The sequence below is a fragment of the Balaenoptera physalus genome (genome assembly GCF_965194825.1).
Source record: "Balaenoptera physalus genome assembly, chromosome: 16".
Lineage (NCBI taxonomy): Eukaryota > Metazoa > Chordata > Mammalia > Artiodactyla > Balaenopteridae > Balaenoptera > Balaenoptera physalus.
The window spans coordinates 14,165,179-14,188,772 of record NC_138898.1 but is presented as its reverse complement, the minus strand read 5'-3'; the positions used below and the strand labels follow the sequence as shown (position 1 = coordinate 14,188,772).

General features: G+C 46.6%; 1 pseudogene across 1 annotated transcript; it reads right to left on the bottom strand.

Moving 5' to 3' along the window:
- Positions 1-11,196: 11,196 nt before the first annotated feature.
- On the bottom strand, positions 11,197-20,620 carry LOC309645000 (protein FAM161A pseudogene; annotated as a pseudogene). Its single transcript, XR_014268633.1, has 2 exons — positions 18,011-20,620; positions 11,197-17,533 (listed from the first exon to the last, which is right to left on the bottom strand). The product of XR_014268633.1 is annotated as a protein FAM161A pseudogene (transcript).
- Positions 20,621-23,594: the final 2,974 nt, after the last annotated feature.

Below are 23,594 nucleotides of genomic sequence, written 5' to 3'. Positions count from 1 at the left end.
CTCGTGAGCACGTTGTTAAATTGTCTGGTCCCCTGGGTTAGGAACGCTGGATTCGTAGTCTGCTAGAATCAGAAGGCCAGGAGAGGTGATCTAGTGCAGAACTTTCCAATTCTTTTGACGGCAGCCCATGACAAGAGCTAAAATTTACATGGTGACCCAGTACCTGCTCCAGCACATGGGCACACGAAAGTTACAGGAAACTATACTCACCCTTCTTCATGCTCTGCTATTCACACTCTGCTGTTTTCTATTTCCTTTTCTTAAATGATGGTCACAACCCCCAACTTGATCATGTGACTCATTCAATGGGTCCCAGCTCACAGTATGAAAATCAGCAGGTCTAATGCCTTCAATTTACAGACGGGGAAACTCAGGGAGACCCAAGGAGGGCCAGTGACCTTGCTAAGGTAACAGCAAGTTAGTGGTAGAGTTCAGGGGAAAGGAACTTCCACTTTCCTTCCAGAGTGGATGTCTGGGGGCCTGGGAGTCCAGGGGACAGCAGAGAGCCTTTAAGTGGAGGAAATCCAGCATCAAGGACAGCAATTTTGCTATAGTGTCCTATGTGCTCCACCAAATACTCTCTCCACCCCTGCCCTGCCAAGCCAGCTCCTACGTCATCAGGCTGCCTGACTGTCTTCAAGATGCTTATCGCCAGCTGACAAGAGGATATTCATTTGTAGGTTTCCTTGTTGTCTATTCCACCCCTGCAGTACCAAAAATGTAAGCTGCATGAGAGCAAGGACTTAACTGTATGGTTCTCTGCCATGTCTCCAACACCCAGAAAGGTGTCTGGCACATAGTAGATGTTCAATAAATCTTTACTGAATGAATACAAGAATAAATGGAGCAGCTGGCAACTGGCATCCAGGTTTTGATAAAAGCAAATCTCAGACCACAGCCAGTTTACACAAATTATTGTTTATTAACAGGCAGCAGAAAATAGTCATACAAGCCAGTCTGGAAGCTTAATGGACTGCCAGATCCTTGTCCTTTTTGAGGCTCAGAAAATGCTTTGCACAAAAGGCTCATGGAAGCAAAGGCAACAATAGTCCAGCAGCAGGATTTGTCTAACATCCATGGGGGTCAGAACCAAAGCCATTCATGGATCAGACTTAGGATGGTAAAGGGTGCCACCCCCTAGATCAACTCTGTCCAACAGTACTCTCTGCAACAAAGGAATCTTCTTTTCTGTGCTGTCCAATACACTAGTCCCCAGCCACATGGCTGTTGAGCACTTGAAATTCAGCTGGTGTAACTGAACTGAACTGAATTTTCAATTTTGTTTAAACTTTGGTTAGTTCACAATGAAATTGAAATAGTCACAATGTGGCTTGTAGCTATTGTATCAGCACAGCTCTGGATTATTAAACCCTGTTCATACAAGCTCAGGGAGCTACTGTAAAATATTTTCTCCAATCCGCTTACCTTGAGTAGCACTGAAGTCACTGAAGAGAACACATTCTAACATCCACTTTGTTAATCATCAGCCACGACTTTCACCAATGACCACTTATGTCTAACATTCATGGTGTCAATTAGCAAAGTCTCTGGTATTGACCAAACATCAAAGTCATTGCCTTTGGAGTGTGGTCTCTCTGTTGCCTTGAGAGGGGATCACCTGTGGAGAATAAATTCTTGATTCGAACAACTGGCCACCACTAAAGTGGAGACTGAAATTAACTAATACAGTCAGCCCTCCGTATCTACGGTTCCACATTCGCAGATTCAACCAACCGCCGATAGCAAACTTAATACCGGATCCAAGGTTGGTCGAATCCACGGATGCGAAACCGTGGATATGGAGGGCTCACTATGGGACTTGAGCATCTGGGGATTTTGGTATCCACAGCGGGTCCTGGAACCTAATCCACACTCCCCCCCACCCCACCCAGGATACTGAGGGATGGCTGTACACATATGTGCCCGGTCTCTGCAGAAGTAGCAGAAACACTTAACAAATTTTCATGTAATTATGGTTGGTGATAGGTCGTGAAGGACCTGAGAGGGTGAATAATGGGAGAAGGTTGTGGTTAAGTCCAGCTTCCCTGAGTAGGTGATTTTTGATGTTGAAGATTTTTGAAATTCAAGACTGAGAAGGAGAAAGCCAGAGGAGGGCAATTGGAGAAAGCATTGCACACAGAGGTAACTGCAAGTGCAAAGGACCAAGGGTTGCCCTAGTTCGGTTTAAGGAACAGAACAGAGGCCAATGTGGAAAACTAGTGAGAGGCCAGGACTTTCTGGCTGTGCAGCGATGACAAGGATTTTGAATTTTGTTTCCCATCCTTTTCTTGAGACACTGGCAGGTACTGGGTTAAGCAAAGCACAGAAGAAGCCGGAGATTTCCAGTTGAAATGAAATCCTTTGTATATGCTTTCTGCTATGGGATCCAATTCAGTATCGATATTCTCATTTAAAAAATAATAATTTCCATTAGGTTGAGGCCAGAATGCCCCAGGAAGCCTCATGTGGTTTGCCAATTGATTCACAGAATGAAATCTTGTCTAAAATCTTTTTATTTTACGCTATTAAGGACACGGGAGGGAGCAGCAGAGTAAAAAATTTCCCTGCCAGGTTAATGCACAGGGTCAGCTGGAAGCGGCCCCAGGGCTGCCTGAAAAAGATTGTCATTTGTGATTTCCCACTATTTTGTTTTCTGCTACCAGTAATTGAAAACAATTTTTCTTCCCTTTGGGTGAAGTTAATGGATTAACACTTCTTTATCAGCACCTTGGATCTTTATTGGCGATTTCTTCCCAGGGCTGGCATCACCCCCAGGTGCCCTTGGAGGGTGTGAGGTGCTCACATTCGTCTCTGCTGCTCCACCTGTCGACGGGCAGCAGGTGGCGGGGGCTGAGAGAAGGAGGGGGTGCAGCCCACAGTCCTGAGACCGGAGGCATCTCCCACACTGACCATGTGATAACCCAGGGAAAGGCCGACTCGAAAGAATGTTCAAGTCTCGCAGCAAGTGGTCCACTGTGCAGATGCAGAACTGATCAGGAGGAGAAAACCATCAGCGGTCCGTGGGCCAGAAAAGAGATGTCTTCCCTCCCTCTCTCCCTCCCTCTCTCTTTTTCGCTTCCTTTAAAGATAATAAAGGACTTTTATTTCCATGGTACAAGTTCTATACTCTCATTAGAGAGAACATAGGAAGTGCAGCAAGCCACTTGATTTTTGAAATTCAAGACTGAGAAGGAGAAAGCCAGAGGAGGGCAATTGGAGAAGGCATTGCACACAGAGGTAACTGCAAGTGCAAAGGTCCAAGAAATGAGCTCTGATGCTCTCTGCTCCAGTCCCACTGGCCCCTGGCAGGTTTTCACACATGTGAGCACTTGCTGCTCCTTCTACGTGGAACCTTCTTTCCCCAAATATCCTCACTCCCTCCTCCCCTCCCCATCAGCTGTCACCTTCTCAATGAGGCTTCTCATCACCCTACCTGAATTCAAACCCCCCACCCCAAACCTAGCACTTCCTGTCCCCCCTGTCTGGCTCTATTTGGTTCTCCCAAGCACGCGCCAAGCCCCAACCTGCTCTATATTTTACTTAACTTAGGTGTTCGTTGTCTGTCTCTACCCATCAGGGATTTTTGCAATTTTTTATGCAATGCTTTTTTTTTCAGTGCATAGAATAGCGTCTGGCACTCAGTAGATGCTCAGTAAATATTTGTCAATGAATGAAAGAAGGAGGTAGAAAAAAAATCACCCACACTTCTCCCTCATAGTCAACCACTGATAGTATTTTGGTGTACTTGCTTAAATTTGTTTGGTATATATTGGCTTTTGTTTTCATTTCTACAGTGGACTCATCCTGTACACAGGGGTCAGGTTATCAAGAAAAATGCCTCTGGAGAGAAACTGCAAAAATGCCCATGAAACCTGCTAAATTGCTCCCAAATGGTTTTCTCTACACAGGGAGTAGCTGGCTTGCTTTTAAAATGCATGTTGCCTGGAAATTACATATCTTGAGCTGCCAGAGTGTGATGCTAATTCAGGGGGAGATGCTCTCAGGAGAACTGGGACCGGAAGCTGTCCCCCCAAGAGTTTCACCTCCCACTCCACACTCAGTTAATGGCAAATTGTCATTAAATTAGAGGAATTGCCTGCACTCTTTAAATAATTTTTTCCTCTTTCCTTTTTATTTATTTATTTATTGAAGTATAGATGATTTAGAGTATTGCATTAGTTTCAGGTATACAACACAGTGATTCAGTTATCTATATGTGTGTGTATATGTATATATATACTCTTTTTCATATTCTTTTCAGGTTATTACAGAATATTGAGTATAGTTCCCTGTGCTATACAGTAGGTCCTTGTTGGTTATTTTATATAAAGTAGTGTGTATATGTTAATCTCAACCCCCTAGTTTATCCCTCCCCCCTTTCCCTTGGTAACCAAAAGTTTGTTTTCTATGTCTGTGAGTCTCTTTCTGATACATGCACCCCCATGCTGATGGCAGCACTATTTACAATAGCCAAGACACGGAAGCAAACTAAATGTCCATTGACAGATGAATTGATAAAGAAGGTGTGGTGTATTTATACAATGGAATATTACTCAGCCATAAAAAAGGATGAAATAATGCGATTTGCAGCAACACGGATGGACCTAGAGATTATCATACTAAGTGAAGTAAGTCAGACAGAGAAAGACAAATATCATACAATATTGTTTATATTGTTATATTTATGTAGAATCTAAAAAAGATAAGATACATATGAACTTATTTGCAAAACAGAAAGAGACCCCTTTTTAAGAGAATATAGGTGACTTTACTTGCATATAATGGGCGCACATGCAGCTCCCTCTTATACAACTCCAATTTCAAATGATGCTTTTTCACTTCATTATATTGTATTCATTTTCTGTGTTATTACAAACTCTTCATGAATATTACCTCTAAAGGCTAAATAATCTGTCATCAAGATATGCCCTCATCCTGTATCCCATATTCCTGTATATTGCGATTGTTTCTAATTTTTCAGAATGATGAATAACACAGAAATGAACATCTTCATGTACTATACTCTTGCTGGATTTCAGATTCTTTCCTTGGGTCAAAATCAGGGAGATTTCTGCAAGTGGGAGAATTGATGTCAGTAATCTGACAAAGTGAGTAATTGCAAGAAAGAAAATTTTGTCCTAGAGGTGGGATTGGAGGTTGCAGCTGGGAGCCATGCCCTCTAGTTGGGAGGGCATTCCAGGGAGAAAGGAGCCCAGGGTGAGTTGGAAGGAAAGGCAACCTGAGCGCTGGGGAGGAGCCAGGTGGAAGTATAGGTCACAGAGAGATGATATTAACCAAGATATAAATTGGAGCAAATAAAGAGGAGTAATAGTAATGTTAAAAGTAATAGCATCTAAATTTACTGAGTTCCTGTGAAGTTGCAGGCACTGTACTAGTACCACCTGACCATCATCTCTAAGCCTTTAACGGCCAGTGAGGAAGGGATCCTTATCTTCCCTTATCATCATTACAGAAGTCAAACTGAGGCTCAGAGAAACTGGCTGATTCACTTAGCATCACATTGCTGGTAAGCAGCAGAGCCAACATTTGAACTCAGGATGTTGGACATCAAAGCTCATTTCTATTTCTGTATCACCTTAAAAACCAGAATCCAGGTCAAAAGGATCCAAGGTGGCAGCCGGGAAGACACAGAAGGGGCTGCATCTGAAGGTCAAGAATAGGCTGGCAACACAAGCCTAAATAATACAGAAACGTTGAGAGGTGACATTGACACAGAGGCCTCTATTCCTTTGGTCAAAGGGCATGGCCTTGGCTATGCTAATTGCCAGGTGTGACCATGGCATGGGGTCTTAAGCTGACGTCACCTTGGTCCACCTTACTCTCTGCCCAAGAGGCCCACCTGCATGGGCTCTGCCAATGGGCTCCCACAGCTGGGTGGGATCTGGTTGGATTTGGCCAACAGGGAGGTTTAGCAGGATGGGAGGGAGACGTGAGAGTGAGGTCAGGAGCTCTACTCTGCCTCCGCCTACCCAAGGTCATGGCCCTGCGAAGTGGCCTCTGCACACGGCTCTCCATCCAGGTTCCCGTCCCTTCTCTTCCCCTCATGTCTCCAGGCCTTGGGGTGACAAGAGAACCCCTATGTCAGGGGCACCATGCCTTCTGGCTTCCCTCCACCCTGCCCAGCTTTGTATAATAAATAGAAACCTCCCTTCGAAGGACCCTCTTTAATTATGTCCCCATTTCTTCCTCAGACCCTGACTGACACAGATCTCTCTTAGCTTCCATATCCTCAGCTTTCTAAGCCAAGATTGCAAACTGGTGGACCTCGTGGGTTGAACTTGGGTGTCACGCCTGCTGACTTGACCCCTGCAAACTTTAACCATCGGGAGAGCTCATGTAAATATGTGTTCACACAGAAGTTTAGATCTGGTCACACAGGGCTTCCCCTCACGTGGAGCTGTGGCCTCTGCTGCCTTTGTAGAAGCTTGACCCGAGCTCTCCCAGGACCACCCTCCCACCTAACCCACCTTTGCTATTTACATTACCTGCCTAGCTCCGCTAGGCATTGAGTTTATGACCTCTCAAATCTTCCAGACTTCACCTGCCTTTAACCACGGGCCTGCTCGTGAGAGAAACCAGAACTAGAATCCTGTTCTTGGGTCTACGGTGAGAGCTCGGCTGGCGTCGATATTGGAGGGAATGGAAAAGCAGTGATGGCCCAGGAGTTCGGCGGCTGGGGTGGGTGCCGGGCGGGAGGCGGGCTGTGGTACAGATCTGACCGAGCGAGAGAGACTGTGCTTTGATCGTGGGAGAAGCTGGTTAGATTTGGGAACAGCGGCCTCGGAAATCAGCCGGCGGTAAGAGCTGAGCGGGAATGTGAGAGCGTCTCATTGAAAAGTCTCTACGATATTGAGTTTAGACAGAACGAAGGAAACAGAAGGCTCTGCACTAGAGGCCAGCTTTGCCTTCCTCTCCGGGGTTTCCGATGGAGCTCTGGGAACCAGTAAAAGGGAGAAGATCAAGGCCCTTGACCTTCTGAGGAGATGATGCTGAAAATGTGCCCCTCCTCCCCAAGTTGCTTATCAAGTTTACCAGCTTACACTCAACCAAGTGCAAGTTTAGGCCTGGAGAGAGCTCCCTTCATGATCAATAAGCCAAGAAAGTTCTCTGGAAGGTTCCCAACACACACACACCCACACACGCACACACCCCAAATCCCAGCACAAGAGAGAGCTTACAGAGAGCCTGGAGAGAGAGCAAAGTATCCCAGTTCAGGCTGGGGGTCACACCACACACATGACAGGCCTCACTGTGCTGGTCCTGAGTTGGTACCCACAATATCCTCACGTGGAGTGTTCAGGGAAAGTTCTGTTTTGCAAGCACCTGGGGGACACTTTCCCACTTTGGGGTCTGCAGTATGATAGAGTGATCCATTAACATCTGAGAGTCAGACAGACTTCAAACCCAGCCTACCTCTCAAAGCTGGGTGCCTTTAGCGATGTAATTAACCTCTCTGAGCTGGTTTTACTCATCTGTAGCATAGATGCCGGTCATCGTAGCTGAGTCCTTGATGCTCAAAATGTGGCAGAGGACCAGCAGCAGAGCATTGCCTGGGAGTCTGTAGAAATGCAGGACCTTGGACCGCAGCCCAGACCCACCGATCCAGAATCTGTGTTTTCACAAGATCTCCAAGTGATTTGTGTGCATGTTAAATTTTAAGAAGTATTGATTGAACTCCTAGGGCTTTTGTGAGGAGGACATGCAATTCATTGATTAGACACATTTCCTGAGCACTTACTATGTGCCAGGCTTTGTGGCAAACGCTGGGAGTACATCAGGGTACGTGATCCATAAATCCCGGCTCTTCTGGAACCTAATTTCTACAGGGAGAGACAGACAAACAGGATACATACATAAATACATATAACATGGGATATGATAGAGAGGGTTGAGCAGGAAGGAGGAAAAATAAAGCAGTGCTCCCAGACAGGAATTGGCAAGAAGGATTATGATGGTGGATAGAATGACAAGAAGGTGACAATTGAGCACCTCACCTGATGGAGGTGAGGAAAGGGGCGTGTCGCGGGGGACCTGAAACGTACGTGCAGAGACGCTGCAGCAGAAGCATGCTTCACATGTTCGAAAGATCAGCAAGTGATTTTTTGAAAGATCAGAGTGGCTGAAAACAAAGTGCTAGAAGATGAGTTAGGAGAAACTGGAGGTCAGTGGCAGATGATGTACGAATTTAGAAGTCGCCAAGGACCCTGGCTTCTCCTCCAGCGAGCAGGGACCCACTGGAAGGTGGAAAAAGAAGTGGCAACAGATGGTAAGTAGTCAACCAAGGGTGACACCATTGTCGCTATAATTGTCGCTGTTATTCAGAGGGTGTGGAAGCAGACTCACACCAGAGATGTCAGGTTCAACGTCCCTTCTCTAGAATTCCTCCCCTGACTGCCCAAGTTGGATGGGGTGCAGCCGTCCGAGCGCCCACAGGCTTCTGAAATCTCTTGGGTGGGGCTGGGGTGGGGAGCTGGCCGGTCTTATTCACAATCATATCTCAGAGCCGAGCACCGTACTTGGCACCTAAAAGGTGCTTAATAAATACTTGTCCGTTAAAGGAATGAATGTATATTTACAAAGACCCGGGGGTGTGGAAGGGCGGGTGTGCTCAGAAAGGGTGAGAAAGTGGCTGGGGAGGAGTGGCGAGGTATTGTTAGAAGGAAACACCTGAGCTTTGTCCATTCAAGGCGCCCTCTGGAGCCTGACACCCAGGAACAGGAAGAGTGCCCTGGCCGGCCCTGGGCACACAGCTGGGAAAGGTGACCCAGAGGCCACAGGGACTCTGTGCCAAGAAGTCCTGGCTTTTTGTGCCCAACTCGGTGAGGCTTCTGCCCTCCAGCCTCGGGGCCACCGTACGCCTTGGCCAGGCTCCTCTGCAAAGCTTTCTCCCCAACAGCGATGCTCGGCTCTGCTGGCCGGAGGATGGCCACTCGGAGAGCCACGTGGCAGCACTCCGAGAACGTAAGTGTGTACATGCTCTCGGACAGGGCAACCTGCCCCACGGCGAAAGCCCGGAGCAGGGATCCTCAACCAGGACAGTCTTGTACCCTAGGGGACACGTGGCAATGTCTGGAGATGTTTTTGGCTGTGATAATTGTGGGCAGGGGGGTGCTACTGGCATCTAATGGGTAGAGGCCAGGGACGCTGCTAAACATCCTACAGTGCATAGGACGGTCTCCACATCAGAGAATTATCTGGTCCAAATGTCCATAGTCATTATTATTCCCTAAGGAGCCTTTTGGGGCATTTTTCCTAAGTGCCCACCCCCGTGAAATTTTAATACCACAGGGATACTGTGTATACTAATGAGTTTATGTGCTGTAGGTATAGCTGTGCTTTATACATAAAAAGAGTTAAAATGTTTAAGCATCCATCGACAGATGAATGGATAAACAAAATGTGGTCTAGACCTACAATGGAATATTACTCCGCCTTAAAGAGGAAGGGAATTCAGACACAGGCTACAACACGGATGAACCTCGAGGACATTATGCTAAGTGAAATAAACCAGTCACAGAAAAACAAATGCTGTATGATTCCACTTATATGACGTACCTAGAGCTGTCAGATTCATAGAGACAGGAAGTAGAAGGGTAGTTGCCAGGAGCTGGAGGGAGAGCAAGTGGGGAGTTATTGTTTAATGGGTATAGAGTTCCAGGGTTTGTTTTTTTTTTTGGCTGTGCCATGCAGCTTGCTGGATCTTTGTTCCCCAACCAGGGATCGAACCCGTGCCCCTTGCAGTGGAAGTGTGGAGTTCTAACCACTGGACCACCAGGGAATTCAGTTTCAGTTTTACCAAATAAAGAGGGTTCTGGAGATGGTGGTGATGGTAGGGCAATAATGTGATGTACTTAATGCCACTGAACTGTATGCTTAAAAATGGTTAAGATGGTAAATTTGTGCCATGTATATTTTATCACAAAGTTTTAAAAGAGTTATATTTTTCCAGCCCCCACAAGACTCAATTCTTGCCCCCATGGGGAAGAATCACACCTATTGAGAATGCATAGTCGAGTGAGGTTCTGGTACAGGACACGCATGTTTGGATATATGTGTCAGCATGGCTTGAGGAGATGGGACCTGAGTGTTCCTCCCCGGTGACTGTGGGAGGATGGTGGCCGCCCCGCCATACAGGACGGAGGTGCTGATGGAAAGATGCTCGAGGTCAGAGACAGCCTGTCACAGGTACTCCACAATCATACTCTCCAGGTTTTCAGAAAATCCACGAGCAGCCAAAATGGCTCTTTGCTTCCTCTAGTTGACAATTCAATGACAATTTCAAACCGACGTCGGGACTTCCCTGGAGGTCCAGTGGTTAAGACTCCATGCTTCCACTGCAGGGGGCACGGGTTCGATCCCTAGTCGGGGAACTAAGATCCCATATGCCGTGTGGCACAGCCAAAAAACAAAAAGAAAAGAAAAGAAAAAAGAAAAAAAAACCAAAACCAACCTCTTCACTAGATGCCAGATAATCCATGTCTCACTGCCCCTGCAAAAACAAGATTCACTGTTTCTTGCGAGATTCTTTCTCATAAACAAGATTCACTGTTTCCAGTCTGCCTGCAGTTTGTTTTCTTTCCTCTCTCTTACAAATTCCATTTTTGCCTTTGTTCCTTGAAGCCCTCTACGAATGTGAGTCTTCCTCATGTGGGAATTAAACAGCAGGCAACTAACTAACTAAATGTCTCTGAATTATTCTTTGACAGTAAGGAAAATATGCCAGATACACACCAAGGAAGATTATGAGACAGTTACAAACAATGCCCCAGATGTGCACACAGCAACACAGAGAGGTCTAAAATCACGCTGCAGTACCATTTACAGAAGTTGGAAATAGACGCACACAAAGCAATCACACATGTTTTGCAAAAACACGCATACAAACAGGGTACATTCAAACATGCCAAAGGGAGGAAAGGGAGTGGGGAATGGAGATGGGAGGCACTAAATGGATTTCTAGAACAAGACCTGGACCTTGCATAACCAAGGATGATAATGTGAGAGCAGAGGAGGATGACTGACCCAGCGCTCTGAGCCTGGGGTAAAAAACAAAGCAAACGAAAAGAGGGAAAGTAGTCTATCCCATAATGCCACATATATCATTTTAAAATTCATACTCACAAAGCAATGCTTGCATATTTTAAGCATAATCAATACAGAATAAAAGACAAAAGCACATCTGACAGCTGACAGTGGTAGGAGGTGAAAGTGGAGGATGGACTAAAAGTGAATAGACACAAAAATGAACAAGTCAGTCAAGGGCTGGGACTTGTCTGGACCAATTATGATAACATGTCATTAACTGAGGAGTTGGCTAATCCCACTCTCACCACCCAAGGTCCAAACGAGCCCCAAATAGTCATAAAGCATCAGGCCTAGTTCACCTGTATTAGTTAAGACTCTGTTACAACCAATTGATACCCACTGAGTTGGCTTAAACCCAGACAGGGCCACTTTCTCATAAAGAAGCTGTGGGGTCTCCCGGATCTGAAGGCTCGTGGCAGGTGAGGTCTATGCCAGCTCAAACGCAGAAGACATCTGTCTTGCTGTTTCTCTCTGAGTCCCTGCTTCCTTCTCTATGTTTAGATACACTTTCTCTGCTTCTACTCAGAGAATAATAGCCATTCCTTCTGGTGTATCCTCAACCCAGACCAACATGCCACCATTTGCAAGAATGAAGCGCTTTATCAGTTGACCTGGACAGATTTCTATGAAATATTCTTAAGTAAGAGAAAAAGAACAAGGTGCAGAAAAGAGTGTGCAGATCCCATTTTTGTAAAACAAAGACTAGTCGGAAAAAATCCCAACCATTTGTATATATTTGCATGTATCACATAAATATAAACATAGATAAAAATATAAGGATAAATCAGGGTATTTTGAAATGATACATTATGGGTTGTTAACTTGGGTTAACCTCACGTTTGGTTACAGGGGTGATGCAGGTGAAAGTGGGAGGAAATAGGAACAAGGGAACCAAGTACTGTACTAAAAAATGCACACTAACACATGTAAAATTATGTATAAAGAGGAAATTAAGCAAAAGGATAAAGAAAGAAAAAGAGAGTGCAAAAGAGAAAGACATAAAAATGCATCCAGGTTGAGATTCAAATCCTTAGGTCACATTCCAAATTCCCAGGGAAGAACTCTGATTAGTCCAATTTGGATCCAAGGCCACCTTTGGACCAATAAGCTGTGACCAGGAAGCAGAATCATTGTATACAAACATGTCTGTTCCCATTTCTGTATGTAGAAGGGATGAGAGGAAAGGTCCAGTAACCTGGGGGGTGCTTGGGTAGCTAATCACATAAAACAAGTTTTCCACTAATTCTTTTTCTCTGAATTTCTAGGAACTTTAAGAGAAAAGAGTAAAGGAGAAGAGGGGCATGAACCAAGTAAGCTCTGCATACAGTTTAGGAATTAACCAGGTGAGTGAGGCAGGGACAACATAGGCAAAGGTTCTGGGGCACAGCAGAGCATGGGACCATCAGGGATCTTTCAGTAATTCTGGGTGGCTGAGTGGGAGGAAAAACAGTGAGAGACAAGATGAGAGTAGAGACATAGGCAGGGGCCAATGAAGGACCTTGGTCACCCTGGTGAGTGAGGAGGTCAGCAAGTTTACAGGACGGATCACATAGAGTCTGGCACGCCATTGTAAGGACGAAGCTTTTCCTGGAATGAGATGAAAGCCACTGGTGGGCTTTGAGCAAAGGTAGCACGTAGTCAGACCTAGGTTCTAACAGGAAGGAGGTGCCACTGATATTTGCTCCCCAAACTCAGCCAGGCCATACAACAGACTGATGTATGTTACTTCTTCTCTGGAGCAGTTTCTAAGGTAAGAATTCAGCCTGTCACCCCGAAATACAGCAGGCCATTAGCCCTCCATCTTAATCAGATCTTTCCTATGCTATTAAGCAATTTGGGGCCATTTCTAGAGAAGATTTTGTTATTTCCCTAAATCTCTGGCTGCTTCATTTAGACCTGGTGTTGAGGCGGAATGCAATTAACACATTCCAAACCTGGTTTCCCCTGAAATCCAATCAATTCTAACTCGTTTTTAAATCATGCCGCTTTCTCTAATTGTGAGCTGCAGCCTCCACAGAATAGCGATTTAAGTCAATTATTGCCTCCCCTGCATGAAAATTGTGCTATTTATGTTGGCAGTCCCCCCACATTACTGATGAGCTTCCTCCAGCTAATGGAATAATGAAAACACAAAACAGATTTACCGTTCTTAATAAGAAAGAGAGATAATGAAGGCAAATTAAAATGGAAGTTCAGATCTGCGTGGTGAACAGGTAATGCAGTTTCTCCTTTTAAATTAACACTCAAATTCTCAAATGCTGATGGCAGGGGGTGGGGAGGAACTCAAAATTCTATTAGACACAAGTGTGCCACTTGGGTTTGGTTCGGGAGATTGTGGTCTTCCTTTGCACGTCCTGGAGTTTAGTTACGGGACGCTGTCAGGAGCCAACCCCACTGGTGCACGGTTCCTCTATCCCCACCCCTGCACCCCCATTTATTAGAGTAAACTCACTTTCCACCAACCACCAGGTTTGGCTCATTACATGCATTAGGTCATTTAATCCTCCCTGAATTCTACAAGCTTGGTGGTGTTATTATCACCATTTTACATTAGAGGAACTTGGGGTTAAATCATGGGTGCAAGGTTTAAAGCTGCATGTGAATCTAGACCAGAGTTTCTCAGCTTTGGCACTATTGTCATTTGGGGCCGGATAACTCTTTGTAGGGGGAGGGGTGGCTGTCCTGTGCATTGTAGGACGTTTAAGTAGCATTCCTTTTCTCTACCTACTAGACGCCAGTGGCACCCCTGTCCCCCAGGTGTGACAACCAAAACCTCTCCAGACATTGCCAGATGTTCTCTGAAGGGCAGTATCATCAGTGAGACCCACTGGTCTAGACTCTGGGCGTTCACCCATCACCCAGGCAGCCTCTCTTGCCAGAAAGGGCAAGCAATGTGGGGTTGGGATGTGGGAGACTGGAGTCTGCATCCTGCCCCTGCCTCACTATGGGATCCAGGACAAATCACGGCCCCTCGTGTGGGCCTGGGTTTCCTGACCTGTCAAATGGGTGTAATAACACCAGAACCTGGAATCTGGTTTGGCTCAAGAGCTTTGGCCAAGGTCATAGACAATCTGGTCAAGTGAGAAGCAGCAGTCCAAGGGGAGGGTAGAGAGAAGAGGATCAGAGAGATACCGGGGGCCAAGCAAGCCAGCTGGGGGGTCCAGTCTGGCAAGAGGTAAGGCCAGCTGAGGCCAGGGAGGGCCAGTAGCTGGCAAAGGCAGGGCCGGAGTCTGGGAGGCCAGGAGAGTTAGATCCTCCCCCACCCCCTTCCCTGCCTCCCACCCCACCCTACCTACCCTCTTCCACCTCCTCTGCGCCAGCCACTCAGTGTCATATACCCAGTTACCCCTGCACTTCTGCTGTGCACTTTCTCCTGTACTAGGGCAGGTGCTTCTGAGTGCCACTGTGGAGGTTACCAGAATCACAACAGTGATCATAATAAATATGAAAATGTTAGCAAAGCATATGAAGCGCCATGCTAAACCCTTCACGTGCATCATGCCATGAGGTCCTCCCAGTGGCTCTGTATTCTTATCCATATTAGCCCAGTGGGACCACCCATTGCTAAGTATCCCAGAGGATGAGGAGAGAGAAGAGAGTCCTCTGAGGCCAAGGAAAAAGAAGGAGAAAAGGGACATTTGCTAGTACCAGCTGCCATTTATTGAGTGCATACTCTATGCCAGGCCTTATCCTAAGTACCTTAAATGGTTTCACTCATTCACTGCTCACCATAACTTTTTATCTCCATTTCCTAGAGAGGCACAGAGAGGTTAAGCCAGTTGCCAAGTTTGCACAGCTAATAAGTGGTAGAGCTATGATTTGAACCCCCATGACCTGGCTCCAGAGTCTGTGCCCTTGACCTCTGCCCCTTAGAGCTGATGGCTGCGAAGTACACCTGGGGAATTTAGGCCGTAATCTTACCAAAGGTTTTGTACCTTAACCTTCGCGTGAGTGGTTGGGACTTCCTGTCCCGAAGGGACCGTATGGGAACAAGACGCCTCATCAGGAGGGGACTGTGGATGGGTGAGAATGGCCTCCCATGACGCAAGCTATCCCAGACCACAGGATATTTGCACAGGACTTGGATGGGTGCACCAAGAAGGACTGAGTTTGGCTTTCCCTACAGTTCTCTGGAGACCAAAGACAAGTTGCTTAATTAAAAAAAAGCAAAAACTTACCTGAGTTTGTGGACCAAGAATAATCGAAGGACAGCGCTCCGTCAGTAATAAAAGAGCCCAGCGTGGAGGTTGGCACGGGCCAGGTGCTTCGTAATTGTTAGCTCCTGCCCTCGTTCCTTTCCACTCCACCCCACCCCCAGCTTGGCTGACCCTGGGGCTGGGGGTCTGTTTGGAGTAGTTTTGCAGTCTTCTGACCACCCCCATCTCTCACTTGCCACAGACCACTCTCCCTTGGTGACTTTCTTTTCGGAGGCCAATGCTTAGCTGTGTGACCTTGGGCAGGCTGCTCGACCTCTCTGAGCATCCACTTCCTGGGGGGTTGGGCAGGATCTGTGGACTCCCTTCCAGCTCTAAAGTTCTAGGAATCTCCACTCTGCTCCCTCTGGTCACCCTCTTCTCCCCTCTTCTCTTCCCCCCTCCTCCACCTCTATCTGTCTTCTCTCCTCTGTCTGCACTATTCTCCACATACCTCTGCACACAGCTCCAAGCCTCTATCTGGATCATGATTTCCCAGGGATGGGGGGCAGGACAGCAAAGAGAAGACCCCTTCCTTTTCTGAGAGGTTCAGGCTAGATACCAGGGCACTCGACTTGCCTTTTCCAGAACTTTCTAGCACAGGTAGAGCTCTGCTGACATCTGGTTGGCAAGCTAAATATTTACGGAGCTCCTAAGATTTCCCGCCACATTAAGCCCATTGCTTTATCTCCCGTCTGCACACAGCCCTTCTCTGTTCACCTTGGGTCAGGCGTTTCCCAGAATCCTCTGGGTTTCAGGCAGCATCTCTCAGGAGGGTGATGAAACCACGTCCGTCTCTAATCACTTCCAGTAATAATAATAGTTCCTGACGTTGTCTAGGATTTCTCAAAGCCCGCTCGCACACGTTATCTCACTCGCTTCTCACAATAACCCCGAGACTTAGACTTTCTTTTGAGTCCCTTTTTAGAGAGCGCTGCTAAGCCACCTGCTGCCCGGCCCCCAGCCAGAGCCATTGGCAGCCTTTCTCGGGCCATCCGCAGTGGCCAAGGGCCGGCTCATCCAGTTTCAGCTCATCTGTGGGCCCCAGGACAAGAGTATAAATGGAGGCCTACATACCCCATGCCTAATATGGAAAAGGTAAAAACAAAGCTAAGCACTTTTTTTTTTCCTCCTACCTTGACAAATATGTCTGGAAGGCCAGATTTGAATGTAGAGATCTCAGACTCCTCACAGTTTCATGCTGGAATGTGCTAGAAGCCATATTATACATGGCCTTTTTAGTTTCATGAGCCAATAAATTTTCTTTATGCGTTAGTCACTTACGTTTTTGTCACTTATGACTCGAAGTCCTGATAATACATCGCTGTGGAAGATAGACCAGAGGCCAGGAAGGTGGCTCAGTTGTCCCCTTGTGAACTGTGAAGGTCAGAGGCCCACGGTAATTTATGACCAGACCTTTTAGTTAAAGAAATAGCGTTAGGAAGTTGATCAAAGAAGGGCACCAAGAAAATGTATAAATCCCTGCAGAACACACACACACACACACGACACTTTTTTAAGATTAGAAAATAATGCAGAAATACCGTGGGTTTACTCTCATAGACTATCACAACTCATCTGGTACAACCTCTTTGTTCTACAAATGAGGAAATGGAGACTCAGAAAGAGGCAGTGACTTGCTCAAGGTCTCAGAGCTCCTGAACAGCAAGATTCATTCATCAAATCAGCAAATATTTATTGATCATAAATATTTATTGATCACATACCATGCCCCAGATCTTTTGGGAAGCATAGAGATACCACAAGGCAGAGGTCAGCAAACTGTGGCCCCTCTGTTTTTACAAATAAAGTTTTATCGACACACAGCCCTGTTGCTTGGTTTCTGTATTGTCTGTGGCTGTTTGTGTTGCAGGGGCACCGCTGAATAGCTACAACAGAGACTACGTATCATGAGAGGGTTGGACTCAATCTTGGGTTCTGACCACCTACAAGGTGATATACCACATCTCGAAGCTTCCACCATCCTCATTGGAAGACCCAAGGACCCTTGGGTCAGCAGGGCAGGCTTTCCGGCTCCTCTCCCCCCCTTAGAAGAGGCCAGGGCAGCAATCTTGACTTCAGAATCTTTATTGGAAAATAAACACTGTTAATGTACAAGAAATCCATCCAAGGGTCCAGTCAAAACATCCCCGTGTGGGATTGATGCCATTCTAATGGACTCCAGATGTCCCCTGGCCTCGGGGTCCCAGTGACCTGAAGGAGGGAGGAAGGTCCTGGGGGAAGAGACATGGTGGATTTAGAACCCAAAGAGGCATCTTTATCGCCCCAATATCTTTCTGGTGGAGAAGTTTGGGGGACTCCCTCACCTTGCCCTGCTCACAAGACCCTGTTGATTTCTTCCCTCAGTGGTCTCTACAACCCCCTTCTCTTGAGTTTATTCATCCGACCAAAGGAAATACCCAGCCCGGGGGGGTTAGGATTCTACTCAGAATCAGAGCCGAGGGTGACTTCCTGCTGACCAGGCCGAGCTGGAGGTCTGAGTCTCTGCCAAAGCCAGCCAGTGTGGGAGAGAGAATTGTGTAAGGAGCTGGGGGTGAGGGGCAGGGGGCTAGTTATGGATGGTGGGGGCCAGAGAGAAGTATCAGAGCCCAGAAAGAAGACACCACACTGGGGGTTGGAAAGGCGACCCCAGAAATGGCTCTATTGGTAATGATTTTAAAGATTACTGTTCGAAATCACTATTTAAATACCTCTTCACTCACTCTTCCATTTAAATACCTGAGCTGGCCCCAACTCTCTCTCTCCCAGGCCTCATTTCCTGCCACACTGCCCATCACCCACTGAGCTCCAGCGACACTCGGTCTGCTTGCTGTTCCTCCAACGGGACAAAGATCGCCCTGCCTCCCGGCCTTTGCAGCTGCTGGTTCCACCGCCTGGAGAGCCCTTTCCTTAACCGTCTCCAAGGCTGGCTTGCTTTATTTGGATGTCAGTCCCCAGCGACGCTTTCCCTGTCCTGCGTAGAGCGCCTACCTTTTCCCCATCTCATTCTTCTATCTCTTAAATTGTTTCATCGTTTTTTCATAGCACTTCTCTACCTGCTATTAGATGGTGTATTTCATTGTCTGTTTATTCATTTTTCCACGTCTCTCCAAGCTAGGCTGTACGTGCCACACAGGGACTGCGTCTTGTTCACTGCTTTGTCTCCAGCACTTAGATCACTCACAAGGGGCCTGGCACTCACAAGGTGCTCAGTCAATGTTTCTTGAACAGCCACTGTGCTAATACATTCTTTTTTTTTTTTACAATTTAAAAATATTTACTGATTCATGCTTTCTAGAACGTTTTTTTCAAACAATTCACCAAAGGCCAATACTCCCCTCTGCTCTCAATGCTAAGCAATTTTTTCCACCCAGAATGATGAAATAATGTATATTCTTATACCCAATCAGTTTGTGACAGCTGTGATTCTCAAACACTTTTTAAAAATAGAAATAAGATCAAAGTTGCAAACAGACCATAGGTAGTGATTTTAAAAACTGAATAGACAAAGCCTGACTCTAACTGACGAAATCACCCATCAGCTGGATTCGGCCTTTTCGGGCTACATGAGGACTTTGCTCAAGAGACCTGCGCGTGTCAGACGGGTTCCCATAGATGTCCTTAACACCACAAGTGCAGCTTCTGACCCCCGATGCTGCCAATAACAGCAGGGGCACAGAGAGGAGACCCTGCTGACTGATTCAGTTTTATTCTTCAACACAATTCTCCTCTCCACTCCCTTCATCGCCTTCACCTGTTACCTTGCAAGAATCTTGGCTGTTGGTATCAGTAAGATAATTTTCTTCCCCATCCTCTCTCTCTTCTATTTTTTCTTCTTCATTAAAGCTTTCTTTATCTTCAGTGAAACTTTTCATCTTTTGATTGCTGAAGTACTCAAATATGTTTCCACTTTGGCCTTTCTCTGAAACAAACTCATCAGATATTCCTAGTTCCTTTAAGGTGTTAGAATAATGCTTTTCTGCTGCCATTCTTGCATTTTTCTGAGCAACTCTTTCAAATAGCAGCGGCCTGTTTTTTAATTTTTCTTCTCTTTCTTCTAGTTCTCGTCGGTAGTCTCTCATCCTTTCCTTTTCACTCTTTCTTGTGGCTTGTTCTCTTCCCCTGGAGGACACCGTGGGCATGGAAGGGTTGAAGCCACAAGGCACAGGCTTTGTGCATTTGTACTTCTTACTGGTGACCTGCACCTTGGAGACAGATAAGGCCAACGTGTTTCTTTTAAATTTTCTTCATCTGCTTCAATATCTGCCAAGATTTTCTCTCTTTTAGTGGATGCATGTGAGGCTGCATGAAGGTCAGATGATTCACAGAGTGTCAGGGATTTTGGACGCTTCTGTTCTGAGTGATGTTTCTGATATCTCTCAGGAAGTTCTTCAGAATCAGCAGCCTGGCACCTAAACTTGTGTTTACACTTGGACTTTTCAGCCTGATCAGGACACTTGGGCTTCCTTGTAGCATAACTTCTGCGAGCTAGACTACAAGGCAGAGGGGATGAATTCTGTAAAAAGTCTTGGGTTCTCTGCTGCGTCCTAATGTTTCTACAGAGCTCTTCTTCCGTTAACTTGCCATTGATAGTTGAACCATAAGTAGATTGAGGTATAGGTCTGGCTTTAAATCGGTTTGTTTTCTTTTTAGACTTGAAAAAGTCTTTCAGCTGCTTTTCCCAAATTGCTTGCTTCTGTTCCTCCCTTGCAATAAACTTAAACGGCTTTTGCGAGGCCAAAAGAACTTCTTTGTTTTTCTCCTTCATAGACCTCCTCTGTTCTTCATTTTGCTTGACTATATCATGATACAGGGGGAGAAAGATGAACGCAGGAACTGGGTTGGTTCGGAAGTTTTTCTTACACTCTGATTCTTCTCGTTTTTTGAGCAGTTTGCGTGCCATTTCAATATCTGATTCAGATTTCATGTTCTCTTTTCTGCTGCTCTCTAAACATCATTTGAAAAGGCTCAGGTACTGTAATCTTTGGCACCCATTCTTTTGGCTTCTTTTTTTTTTTTTTTTCAAGTGCTGGCAAGTCAGCATCTTCAAACTGAATATAATCTTCAACAGAGAAGTTAGTCCACATGTTGTTGATGAGCTCCTTAGCATAGGTCATTAGCTAATACATTCTTGATGTAAAAATATTTAAATAACCCATCAGATCAGACTCGCACCCTTGGGAGAGTTGAGCCGCCCTCAACACCGCTCCTGGACTGCCCCAGTGCCTGCCCTCCCCCACCCTACGTCGCTAGAGTCAGGAGCAGGTGACTGTCTCTCTGTGATGCAGCATGTCTGATACAAAGGGCCTGAGAGCTGGGAGCATGTCAGAATGTGGGGAAGTGGTCTAGATGACCACTAGAGAGGGCTCAATAACAACAAAGGCAGGAATAGTAATTCAGGCTAACAGCACGGAGCCCTAGTTAAGCCTCACAACAACACTGGGCAGGAGGTTGCAACCATCACTACCCCATTAGCAGAAAAGGAAACTGAGGTACAGAGAGGTTAAATACCCAGGGTCATGTACCCAGCAAGTAGGGGAGCTGAACGCTGAACCACAGTCATCCTGGTTGGGGATTTGGCCCCAGGCCCGCTTGAGACCAAAGCCAGCATCCTTGTCTTTATGCAAGGGATTCTCAGTGTGCTCTGGGGTCCAGGAGAATTAAGTACTTTCCAGCCTTAAATGTGACTCGGAAGGGAAAGAAGCCAGAGAGGAGAATTACCTTTGGGGACAAAAGAGCAAGAGAGGATCCCCGCTAACTGGATGATCCAGCCTGAGGTCTGGTCCAGCCATAAAGGTCACCTCTTAGGCTGACCTTCTGTCCTCCTCCCTTATTACTGCCCAGATGTCGGAATCAAGTTTTGTGCGGGCTACAAGAAAGAGCCCTGTGCACTCTCGCCAGTCCTACCTCCCTGAGAGAAGCCAAACTTACAAATTCCCTGTAATTTGTGTGAATTTCCCATGACATACACATTCCAGGTTTGGCTATATCAGCCAGATGGAAGCAAAGGCTTCTAGAAATCTAGCCCTGGAAGGGGACTTAGAAACCATTTATCCACTTTCCCTTTCTTTCACTCTGTTCTACCCTCACTGCTGTTTCTTGAGCACAGAGGGCTTGCTCCTGCCCCAGGGCCTTTGCACTTGCTGTACCTTCCATCTGGAACACAGTTTATCGCCTTCCTATCCTGACTCAAATGTCAGCTTCCCAGTGAGGTCTTTCTTGACAATACAGACCCCCACCTTCCACCGGTGCGTCTGCTCCCCTTCCTCACTTTATGTTTTCCCGTAGGATTTTGCACGTCCTGACATACACAGTATTTTACTTATTATCACGTATATTACCTTCCTCCCACCCTCTGGGATGTCAGCTTCATGGGGGCAGGGGTTCCTGTCTATTTGGCTTCCTGCAATATATCCAATGCCGGGCACATAAGAGATGCCCAACACACATTTGTTGAATAGATCGAGTTCAAGGGCATCCCACTTTACAGATGAGCTAACTGAGGACCAGCAGAGTGAGGGACTTGATCAAGCCATGAGATCAGTTAAAGTCTGTACAGTGTCCTCGGGCTGCTGGAACACATCAGAAACTTGGTGGCATAAAACAAAGGAATTTATTCTCTCACGGTTCTGGAGGCCAGAAATATGAAATCAAGGTGTTGGCAGGGGCTGTGCTCCCTCTGAAGGCTCTCGGGGAGGATCCTCCGTGCCTCTTCAGCTTCTGGGGGCCCCAGCGTTCCTTGGCTTGTAGCTGCGTCCCTCCAATCTCTGCCTCTGTCTTCACGTGGCTCCTGGGTGAGTTTATCTCAAGACCCTTAAATAATCACATCCGCAAAGACTCTATTTCTAAATTGGATCACACTCTGAGGTTCCGGGTGGACACGAGTTTGGAGGGACACTCTTCAACCACTACACTGGCAGAGCTGACAAGAACCCAGGTCTCCCCCAGCCACAGCCCCTAGGGGGCTTCGCCAGGGACTCTGCTTCGAGAGGCCGGGTTGGCAGCCGTCGGCTGTGGCTGTCAGTCTCCCGTGAACTTGTCAAGAAGGAGAGGGAAAAAATAAACTCTGGGGTTAATGAAAGCAGTGAGATGATCTCGGCTGATCCCCGTAATCCCCTGCTCTGAGCTCGGCTTTCCATCATCAGTCGAGGGTCCTTTTTTTCCCTTCTTTTTCAGAGTTTCCCCAGAGAAGCAACCCTTCCAAATTTAATAAACTTCCCCCGCCCCCAGCTTTCCCTGAAATAATGTAACAGCAGGATGATTTTCAAATGTCTGTCTTGACCCCATGATTGATGAATCCCAATGAGCGAAAAATGAGGGGTAGGGGGAGATGGCGGCGAGGGGATGAGAATGAGGCTGTCTGTGGGTCTGCATCTGTGCGGGATGCCTGTGAGTGACAGTGTGAGCAGTCAGCAGGGAGATGTGTGCGGGAGTGTCAGGCGGGCGTGAGGGGGATCAGGGCTGTGTGTGAGTGGAGACGTGTGTGGGTAGGCTGTTGCCGGCGAGCGTGTAGATGTGAGTAGAAATGAGCACACGTGAGTGCACATGCATGTTTGCGATTGGGTGTGCGTGCTTGTGTGCATGAGTGCATGTCAGAATGTGGGTGAGTGTGTCCAGGAGTACGTGTGTCCAGGCAAAGGATGTACATGTGCATGTGGGCGTGTGTGTGCTTAAGTGTCCATAGGTCAATGTGGGTGCAGGTCTGAAGGGTGTATGTGGGCCTGTGGGAGTTTGGGTATGTGAGTGTGTGATGGGGAATGTGTGTAATGCTTACAATATGGGGACTGGGGTCAACACCAGTGTATTGCATCCTTGAAAGCTGCTAAGAGAGTAGAGCTTGAACGTTCTCACCATAAAACAACAACAAAATGGGAATTATGTAGGATGAAAGATGTGTTAATTAACCTTATTTTGGTAAGCATGTCACAACATATACGTGATCAAATCATCAGATTGTACACCTTAAACTTACACAATGTTATATGTCAATTATATCCCAATAAAGCTAGAAAAAATTTGTGAGACCAAAAACAGAACCCTGAACATCATGTTAATATTAAAAATAATATCCGGCTTCCCACACAGTCTGCCCTCTCCCTCATTTTCTCTCTGAACTCGCCTTGTACCACTCTACCCCCTCATTCTCTCTCCTCCAGCCACACCAGGCTTCTTGAACACAGCGGGCTCATGCTTGCCTCAGGACCTTTGCACTTGCTGTTTTTTCTCCCTGGAATACTTGTCCTCCAGAATCCCACATGGCTCCCTCCCTCACCTTTTCCTGGCTTTGCTCAAATG